The sequence below is a fragment of the Mytilus galloprovincialis genome, chromosome 11 (genome assembly GCF_965363235.1).
Source record: "Mytilus galloprovincialis chromosome 11, xbMytGall1.hap1.1, whole genome shotgun sequence".
In the NCBI taxonomy this organism is placed as follows: domain Eukaryota; kingdom Metazoa; phylum Mollusca; class Bivalvia; order Mytilida; family Mytilidae; genus Mytilus; species Mytilus galloprovincialis.
This window is the reverse complement of record NC_134848.1, coordinates 16,659,074-16,669,578: the sequence shown is the minus strand read 5'-3', so window position 1 is coordinate 16,669,578 and position 10,505 is coordinate 16,659,074. Positions and strand designations below refer to the sequence as shown.

The 10,505-nt window shown below is 30.4% G+C and overlaps 1 pseudogene; it reads right to left on the bottom strand.

Moving 5' to 3' along the window:
• Nucleotides 1–479: 479 nt before the first annotated feature.
• On the bottom strand, nucleotides 480–10,119 carry LOC143052053 (uncharacterized; annotated as a pseudogene).
• Nucleotides 10,120–10,505: the final 386 nt, after the last annotated feature.

Genomic DNA, 10,505 nt, shown 5'->3' with positions numbered 1-10,505 from the left:
CTGCTTACCCTTCCGGAACACATGAGATCGTCCCCAGTTTTTGGTGGTGGTGTTAGCGTTGCTAAGTCTTTAGTTTTCTATGTTGTGTCATGTGTATTTTTATTTGTCTGCTTGTCTTTTTCATTTTTAAATTTAGGAGTTTGACTTCCCTCTGGTATCTTTCGCCCATCTTTTACATACCATTTGAATACAAAATGGGGTATGTTCAAAGTCTCTCCAAATAATACATCATGTAGTCAAACTCCGAAAAAGTATGTCTGCACTATCTGAGTATCTTTCATAATGTTTATAAAAGGTTCTTTTACTATGTCAAAGCTGTAAACCCGACCAATCGAAACGGCAAAGTATGGTTTTAATATTCGAGAACGAAATTAAAACGCTTTGAAAATTTATGCAAAGACAAAATATTAAGAACTCGACGAAAAGTCGTTGATTTTATTAATAAACCCTATTTTATAAAGATAAAAAAACTCTAAAATCAAATTTTAATTAGAAAAACGAATAACAAACATATAAAATATATATTGCGTTTACAAATACATGTATCATCAATAAATGTCTCATGCATTAGATCAATTGAATCAGAATTAAACTCCAAGTACAATGTCGCATATTTAATGCGTGTGGTCCATGTATATGTATAAATAAAGGGATAGCATCTTCTTAAATTGTAAAAACTAATAATTACATAACATCTGTCAAAAGATATTTTTCAAAATAATTCCAAAAAATGTTTGCCTGCTTATACATACGTTTTAAATATACACATCCTCGTAAGAATACATTTTTCTTTTAAAACTTTCGCTATCTTGTCACTAACATCTGTTCAACAAGTTCAAAAAGTTCTATAAAGGTGTATCGTTGTGTGGTATTAGTCAAATGAACCATGGAATTCATTTGGTGAAATTGTGATATTTGTCGGAGGAGAAATGCATCAACAGTAAAATCACAAAAATACTGAACTCCGAGGAAAATTCAAAAGGAAAAGTACCTAATCAAATGTTAAAATCAAATGATGAAACAGATGAAACGAGTGGACACAACAACCGTATAACGGCTTATTTTAGCTGGTGTAACATTTTGCGATTTTTATCAATACCTTTATATGTACACTTTTAAATGGGCAGAATATTTTTTTGGCGATTCTGTTCTATCTGCGACAATATGCGAAAATTGGAATCCCGCGAAAATAACCCGCTATACGGTATACTATTTCTGACTTGATCATGTTGATTCAGGCATTTTCAATGTAGAAAAGGGTGGATTGAACCTGTTTTTATAGCGCTAAACTTCTATATTGTATGAAAGTCGCATCAAATTGCATTATTATATTTACAATAACTTTACCCATATATGTTCTCCGTTTACGATTTGTTACCATAGTAGTTAATCTATTAGTAGATTTTGTACACATGTCATTTGACGTTTTCTGTAAAACACATCTATCGATGCTTATCACAATAAGTTTCCAAAACAATTGTGTTTAAATAGTTATCAAAAGTACCAGGATTATAATTTAGTACGCCAGACGCGCGTTTCGTCTACACAAGACTCATCAGTGACGCTCATATCAAAATATTAATTAAGCCAAACAAGTAAAAAGTTGAAGAGCATTGAGGATCCGAAATTCCAAATAGTTGTGCCAAATTTAAAGCTATAGTAAAAAAAATGACTACTTATAGGATATTACTTTTGAGTGTTTTGTAGTAAAATGTGCGTTTTGCGAACACAATTTTTTTTAATTCTTCTATCTTTGATGGGTTAATTTGCTTTTAAGTGTATTGTTTTAAACTGGTTTTTTTTAATAAAATTTGAAGCGCAAAGACATATTTTCCTCATGATCCTCAGAAATCTGTCATCTGTCCCTTACCTTTTGAAATTCAAAAATTCATCTTTACATATTTTGCCAAAATAAGATTTTTTATTGCATAAAGGAAGAACAAATGCTTTGATATCTGTTATCCATTGTAATTGTACAGTTACGTACCAGATACCCCAAAAAAAATATACACCATATAAATTGTATTAATTTTATCAAACACCTATATATACATGTATATATGTTTTTGCTATAATATATGTTGATGCTATATTATTATATGCTCCTGATTATATCAATGATTATGTATGTTAAATGTATAGATCTAGAGTAAATATGTCCAAACTGGGAATAATTGGTTTGCAAGAAAAACAGAAATCGTTTTAAGGAAATATTTATCCTCAAGTGATGAAAAATAGACACATGGAAAATATATCAAAATGAAAGTTCTACATTTATTTTTTTTAATTTTTTTTTCATTTGTTAGATATGCATGGACTTTTAATTTTCCCATTAAATACTGAATTTCTCGGGAGGTCGTTATTTTTGTTATTTACTTTATAAATTCCAAGCAATTGTTCACGCTGGCATATATTTACCGTTAGAAGTGCTTTTCAATTATATCAAAGAACTTTGAAATCCACATCTACATCATCACACAGCCGTTTTCATTTGTATCCATCTTGTTTTGTAGACTGTTAGTCTCTTTTGAAAGTTTTTGTTTGGATTTTCTTTTTTTCTGCTCAAGATTTTTCTTTTGTTTCAAAAACCTTGTTTGTTTTGTACGTAAGTTCTTTAATTTTGTATCACAATTTCCAATGTCGACTTTGAAACTGTTGTTTACGCCTTCCTTTTGCTGTTTCAATTTAGAAAATTGTGTATTCAAAAGATCTAGGTTCTCTGTGACCTCTTTGACCTGCCTTTTATTCTCTTCCAATTGCAACTCAATCTTCTTCATATCTCTATCCTTTTGTTTTTCCAGCTTCTGTTTTTCTGACTCTATGCTATTTATTTCACTCTCAGATTCCTGCATACTTTTATTCAATTCAAACTCCTTAGCAGTATATCCGCCATATATTTCATCATATATAGATTGATTCAGAGAGGAGAGGCCGGAATCACAACTTTTTACAGAACCAGTATCGATTTCATCAACATCGGAATCGTCGTCTTCTACTTCGTCTTGGTTAACACATGGTGTGTCTACTCGATGTTGCTTTTCTTCTTGATTTTCCGCGGATTGCGCTTCTTTTGCTTTATTTATTAAAGAATTGGTAAAATAACCTCCGTTGTTATTGTTAACTATATCGGTTATTAGATTAACTAAGACAGTCACCATTTCAGTTTTGTTCTGACCTGTAGCAGTGTTGTTTATCGCAATGTAATGATCCTGACATTTCCTGATGAAATCTGTAAGAGGTGAACCTGTTTTCGCAATAAAGGACTCGATACTTTTCCCTTCTCTCTCCAATTCATCTGATCTTGTAAACACTATCAAGGCATATTTCCCCATATCTGTACCAAAAATTTCAAACAGTTTTTCTACAGCCTCGGTTTCCTCTTTCGTTTACCTTGTAATTTGCAGTATAATCAAAAATAGATGTGGCCCTGGTAAAGACAAATGAACACAGCGAATGATTTCACTCTGAATTGTTTCATGAGATAAATTTGGCTTGGGTGTGTCTATTAATACAAATTGTCTGCCATTACATATGCTGTTAGATTTTTCACATTTTTTTGTAACAGACTGGCCACTAATAGTAGATTCAAAAACCTGTTTTCCCGCGATTGAATTTGCTGTAGCGCTCTTGCCTGATCCAGTTTTTCCAAGAAGGATGATTCGAATGTCTTCTTCTTTGTCTAAAGGAACCAATAGATATATACATAATAATGAAAAATATGAATAGTTTGTTTGGTGTTACAATACGTTTTTTGCTAAACTGATACCGCTAAACATCAGTAAATGTTTAAGGATCAAAAATACTTTTATATTATGTGAACTCAGCGTTTGCTATACTGTACTATTTGTTTCTTGACCTTATTTGTGTAATTGTTTCGACTTTAAACAACAGCTGTATTTTGCCTTAATGATGTGGGTTTTTTTTATTTTGGATGCTGAATTCTTATTGTTGTCAACGAAACCATTTTACCTCTGTTTGGGTTGTTAATACAGTTTTGTCAAAAAAGGAAAAATAAAGAAAAAAAAATTGGAGTCCTTGGAAAGTGAGGAAGTCAAACATTCAAACAAATGATCAATGGAACGAATGGAAAAAAATAGCCATCTTCCTCTTATGGTACTGGCATTTTCCGAGGAAAATGGCGGGTTAAAAATGGTTTTATAGCAAGCGAAACATAATTCGATAATTCCGTAATGAAACAAAGTTGGGTGTTCAACACATACAAACACAATAGGTTGACACTTAATCATTATCTATCAATTTCCCAAATAGTTGATGATCGGATAGAAGATACATGCATATTTTCCACGCAAGTTTAAAAGATGCAGATGAATTTAGCTCTTACTTATTCTTGCTCATTCTGTATAATCTTAGATACTCTGGACTATAACATAAAACCATATGTGTCCAGTCATTATTACTATAAAGGTTCATTGAAGTTTTCAAATTGAAATTTTCTGTGCAGTGATATATTTTTGTTTTTGTTCTTTGGTTTTTGTTGATAGTGTTGCCTATATTTTCTGCGAACGTCCCTTAAGATTGTCTTGTGTATTCTTTCATACATAAACTCTGCCTTTGGAAGACATTAACAACAAATATTTCGAAGTTGTTTCCAAGCACGAGGAAAACCATTTTTGACATCGATAATATTATCAAGCAAAAGGGAACAATAATTTTCCAAGACTCGGATGAATAGAAACAGCTTCTAGGTAATGTTACTCACCTTCTCTTTGAGATGTACTGACTTTCTTAAAAGACAAGTACTTGCTTTGTTTAACTGAAAAACAAAAACAAAATATGCTTTACATACAAAGTATATGTCCTTTCAAAAGATGGACAAATGCTATTCCAATGTTACTGACCTCTTTTGCGAGCAGTGGTATTAATTGAATACCCATGACCATAATTTCAGGGCCTTAGGTTGAATTGATGATTTTCGACATCTAAGGTTGTAAATAATAGAGAACCTACGGTCCAGATTTTTAATCAATATAGCAATATTTGATGTGAAATGCAGATAACAAATGTGAATTATAATTCTCAAAGAATAAATTAATAGTATTTGAAACTACAAATATTGATATTTTTACAAGCTAAGATTGTTTTTGTTTGATTTTTTTTAATTTGCACTTTAAGGGGTTATGACCCTAAAATAGTGCATTTTCTAAAGGAAGCTAAATGAAATGTTTGCTATTTTGTATTTTAGCCGCAAAAAACGTGCAGAGATCTTTCTTTTCCTTTTTGATATTCTCAAACCTATTCTAAAGGTGGAATACCACCATTGATTTTCCCCTATTAGTCTTTGTTAAATTTGCACTTTTCAAAAAAAATGTGCAGAATTTATCCTTGTTTCAAATGAAGAAATACTTGGCATGAGTAAAGTTTTATCCTGTCCAGTTCAATAGAAAAAAATTCACATAACATTTCATTGCATATAAGAAAATAACCATCATTGGTAGTTAACCAATCAAATTTCTCTCCTTATTTTATCTGTGTACAAGGTTTAGTCACCATGTAACCTCAAGATTACAAAATTTTCTATAGAAATCCCAAATACAAAATAATGGTGTTTTGAAATACCCAAGACATATGTTTATGACACAGAAATGGTTTTACTGCAATAAAATGTAGGATTAATAACCTACAACTGTCAAATTCAAGGGAATATTTTTTTCGACCTTCTTTCGTATACAACCGGATGTGACGTACCATGATTTAGTGGTATTACACCTAAAAGCCAAATTCTATAATTTCGATCATTCATTTTCTACATTGATATAGCCTATTATATATCCTGAATTTTATTAAACAAAATGTCAACACGATTGAAACTTTGTCTTTGGTGTTTATGCTCATGATTTGTCGTCATACGGATGTTTTTCGATTTCAGGGTCATTGGGTTAACAACAGGGAACCAAGGATTTTAAAGACCAGATGTAAATTTCTTACTCTGCAATGTATAAAGAATTATCCAAGGTTACAACGAAAGTTCTATCAGAGATATATTCGGCGTGTCGTTTAGTTTACCCTTAATTTTTCATGCTTTTATAGAGTTTCAGCTCACTACTGTATACTGAGTGAGTTCGTCGACCTTAATGTTATTCAGGTTTTATTATTATTTCGACAAATCATATATAAAAATGACAAACAGCAAATTGAAAGCGACAAGACAAAGCTTGCGATTACCAACTTAATCAATTATGATAATAAAACAATTGAAATTAAACGATATTATACTTTGCCATCATTACCTGGTTTTGGTGGAAGTGGTGGTCCAGCACCTGAGAAAAGAACATAAATTAAAAAAAATCACAAAACTTCACTGATATTTTATTGATCTCTAGCGGTAAAGATAGTATGCTGTAGTTCATGAGCTCGATATTACGATCAACAATTCTTGTCGATAATTTCATGAAAGATAGGCCAGTTGTGACGTTTTTAACCACGTAAGATGTCTTAACTACATCAGGATATTGTTTATTTTTTTAACATTTAATTTGTAGGCAGTTAGTTATTATTTATATTAAAGCCAATGTAAAAGCATAGTATGAAAAGAGAGAATTCAACATCATTTTAATAGTAAATAATGATGATTATAGTTGAAAAATTATATCTCCTACAACGTATTGGTGTTTTATTTTAATGAGTGAAGTAATCTTTTGTCTGTAACGTTGCAGAAATATATATTTTTTACTTGTTTGTTTGTTTATGCAGTATCTTTTTGTACTGAAAAATTGTAAATAAAATGTCTCCAATAATTTTCTATATAACTCTATTAACGATTAACTTAATTTCATTGATTAAGAAAAACAATACTAAATTTGAATCTAGAATAAAGCATATAACATATTTTACCTATACTTTGTGTCCAATCTTTACCAGATTTTTTTCCGGGATTAGTTGGAGATGATGGCTCTATGACATTGTCTTTTATTTCTACCAAGCATTAAATAGAAACTCAAATTTTCATATAAATCGGTTGTAGTCTAAATTTCAAGTTATTATAGCTGATTGTGGTGAATATTAAAAATACATCAAAAACAAATATATTATTAACCAATGGGGAAAAAAACGATCTACTCCTCTCCACTACTTTAAAAAAGAATAAATAAAATCTTTCGATTTACTATAAAATATAATTGTTGTCAATATAAGCAAAACTTATGCAACTGTCATTCAAGTGAGATGTTAAGGTAGATACATGGTATACCGCCATCTTGGATTGTACAATCACAGTAAAAAATCGGTCTCGTTATTTGACTAAATCTGCAAATTTGAAGACAGATTTGCAATTTAAAGGTTAGACTGTTTAATAATATAAAGAAAACTTGGTAATTTATTGTATAATTCAAAATATTTAAACAAATATAATTGTTTTTGCTTTTAGAATCATTTTTTTCAAATGAGCCATTTAAGGGAAGATAACTCTATTAGTAAAAAAATCATACTGGACTGATAGGGAAATTTTTTTTTTACTTATAGCAAGAAAACAAGTTCGGTGACACCATTTTTTTTTTTATTTTCTTAAACATATTACAAAACCTATCTTTTCACAATGTATTTCAAAAATCTATCTCATAGATTTTTTTTTGCACACAAATGTGTTTTTCCATGAACAATCTAACCAAATTTAGGCAATTGTCAACGACTCGTAGCTTGAAAAATAGCACGGTGACCCATACTTTTTATTACATTTTTGAAAAGAGCATAGTAAAATATTCATTTTGGCTAAGTATAAGAAAATTCTGTCTCAAAAAATATTTACTTATGATCTACCTTAAGCTAAGTTATAATACATTCTATCATTTCCAAGATAACTAAATGTCTGTACCAAGTCAGGGATATGACAGTTGTTTTTTCTTCATTTGAAGTGTTTGGTATTTTATTTTTTCAAATCATGTTTTGGTTTTATCGGTAAAAGTAAAGCGAAGAATATAATTACTTTTATTAGATAGCCTTGCTAAATGGTCAACAACAAAAAAATATTTGAAAATATATTAAGAGAATGCTGAACATTGCCGAATGTGCTAATCACTATTTGGTTTACCGATATCATTGAGTAAGGCCTTACATTTGTGATAAAGAATAATTATTAAAAAGAAAAGGAAATGACTGTATGACTATAAGACTTTAAAATTAATTTAAAGTAAATTTAAATATTCTCCCAGTAACAGTTCATGTTGTCGTCCATGGTTTTGTCAGCTTTATTTGTCTTTTATTCAGGAGTTAACAGTAGAACAATAGAAACTCATATGATTCTACTTGTATATGAAGAATAATACTGATTATGCCAAAGACATTAGTGAAAAACAAATGTAGATGATCGGCCTGATACATGTACTTATTTTTTTCTTTTGTATTTATATTGTATCATAGACCAAATTTCTTCGTTGAGTGTATGTTTACTTGTGCTACTATTTTTTTTATTGATTTAAGCAATTTCAGTTGATTTTTATAGTGTGTCTTTCTATGTTGTGATGTTACACTAATTTTTTTTCAGATAAGGAGGAAGGTTTTGATGCCATTAAACCGTTTAAATCGCTGCAATTGTATACACCAGTCAGGAATCTAATTTTCAGTAGTTGTCATTTGTTAATGTGGTTAATAAGTGTTTCTCGTAGCAAGTGTTTATATATAGATGATACCGTGGTTTTCCAGTTTGAACACTAGAAATTTGAGGGACTCATTATAGCTTGTTGTTCGGTGTGATCCAAGACTGAACTTTGACATATAGTGGTTTACTTTTATGAATTGTGACTTGGATTGAGAGTTGTCTCATTGGCACTCATAACACATTTATTTATATCTACTTAGAAATACTATTGGAGCTATTTTAGAAATGTTAAAAAGGTACCATAATGTATTTGCATTACTAACCATGCTTAAGAATGTTAGTTGTTTTTGTAAAAATGTTTTTGCTAGAAAAAAAATTTGGAGAGTTCAATTGGTAAAGTTAGAAACGACTTTGCGTAATGCGAGAAAGAATTGGTCTAATACTATAAATTTCATAATACAAAATTAAATTAAAAAAAAAGCAATATGTAAACAAAGAAACACACAAAACAACGTTTGCTAACAGTTCATTTAAAGACTGTCATGGTAACGTTGCTTAAAATTTCGGTTTCTGTAAATTGTTTAGTTCCAATGAACATTCTGTCTTTTCATTGTTTTTTTTTTCATAAAGGTTGTCTTGTTGCCGACTACCATTTTGTATTGTCACCTCATGGACCTAACTTACCTTCATTTCTTGGTGCAAAAACTACACAGTCAACTGCAATCCATCCTTCCTTTCCTTCAAATTCCACCCAGTAGTAATCTAAATATTTATTTTTTAGTTTCACTCTTTTTCCAAACTCAACTTTTATTATCCCATCATAGAGGCACAGGTGGGTTGCGATAACTAGCAATGATCTTTCTGAAAATTACAGGTAATTAAAATGTTTAACATTAAGCAGCTTTGTGTTCGTAATTGAAAAAAACTATTGTTTCATTTTTGTTTCAACTGGCAACAATTTTTTTCGACGACTTCTCGTAATAGCATAATGCATTTAAAACTTCCTTTCTGACTAAAATGCGTTTTTATTTCCATATTCAAGATAAAGTTCCGTATAATTTTTTTTAAATACTGGATTTTGCCATTATAGTTGTGATTTTGTCTGTGTGTTATTAGTGCAATACTTCAGTTTATTTTAAGTGGTATAGTATTTTAAATTGGTATATATGTCATCTTTTCCTCCCTGCTAGTAAAATAGCAGAACGAAACAGGTCTAGATTTATAACTAAATCAGCAAATATCAATGAAACAGGGCGATTTCTCTCTCTCTCTCTCTCTCTCTCTCTCTCTCTCTCTCTCTCTCTCTCTCTCTCTCTCTCTCTCACACACACACACACACACACACACACACATTATAAACAAAAGCATTTTTTCTTAAGTTACAAAAAAGTTTAATAGTACCTGGATTATTATCGTAAGGTTTTACATGTGTTTCAGGTAAAGTTACTTCCATTGTACCGATTCGTCCTTCTATTATGTCTCTATAGCCATCACTTTTTCTATCAGTAACAGTAATGATATCGCCTTTGTGAAACGTTTTCTTGCTTTTGTCACAATCCACTAGCGCTTCAACAAACTCCTCTGCAAGATAATAAAGACAGGAATGTGTTCCTGACTAATAATGGTGACAATAGTGAAGAATTTAAACATATTTTATATTATTTAAACGAAAGAAAACTTTAGGCAATTATGGCAGTAGAGATGTTATCGTGTTTCATTAATACAGGCGTTATATATACGTAACATTTTGTAATTGACAAAGAATACAAATAAGAAAAAAAACATTGAACCCACTCCTCGATCAATTATATGTGTATAGAAATATTCTTCATTAACACATTTTTTTTCTTCAAATTTTCGACCAAAATTTTAGTAAGCAATGGGAATCGTAACTTCAGGTCACCAAATGACACATTTTAAAATTCATTAAAATGAAAGTTTTACACATTAATAT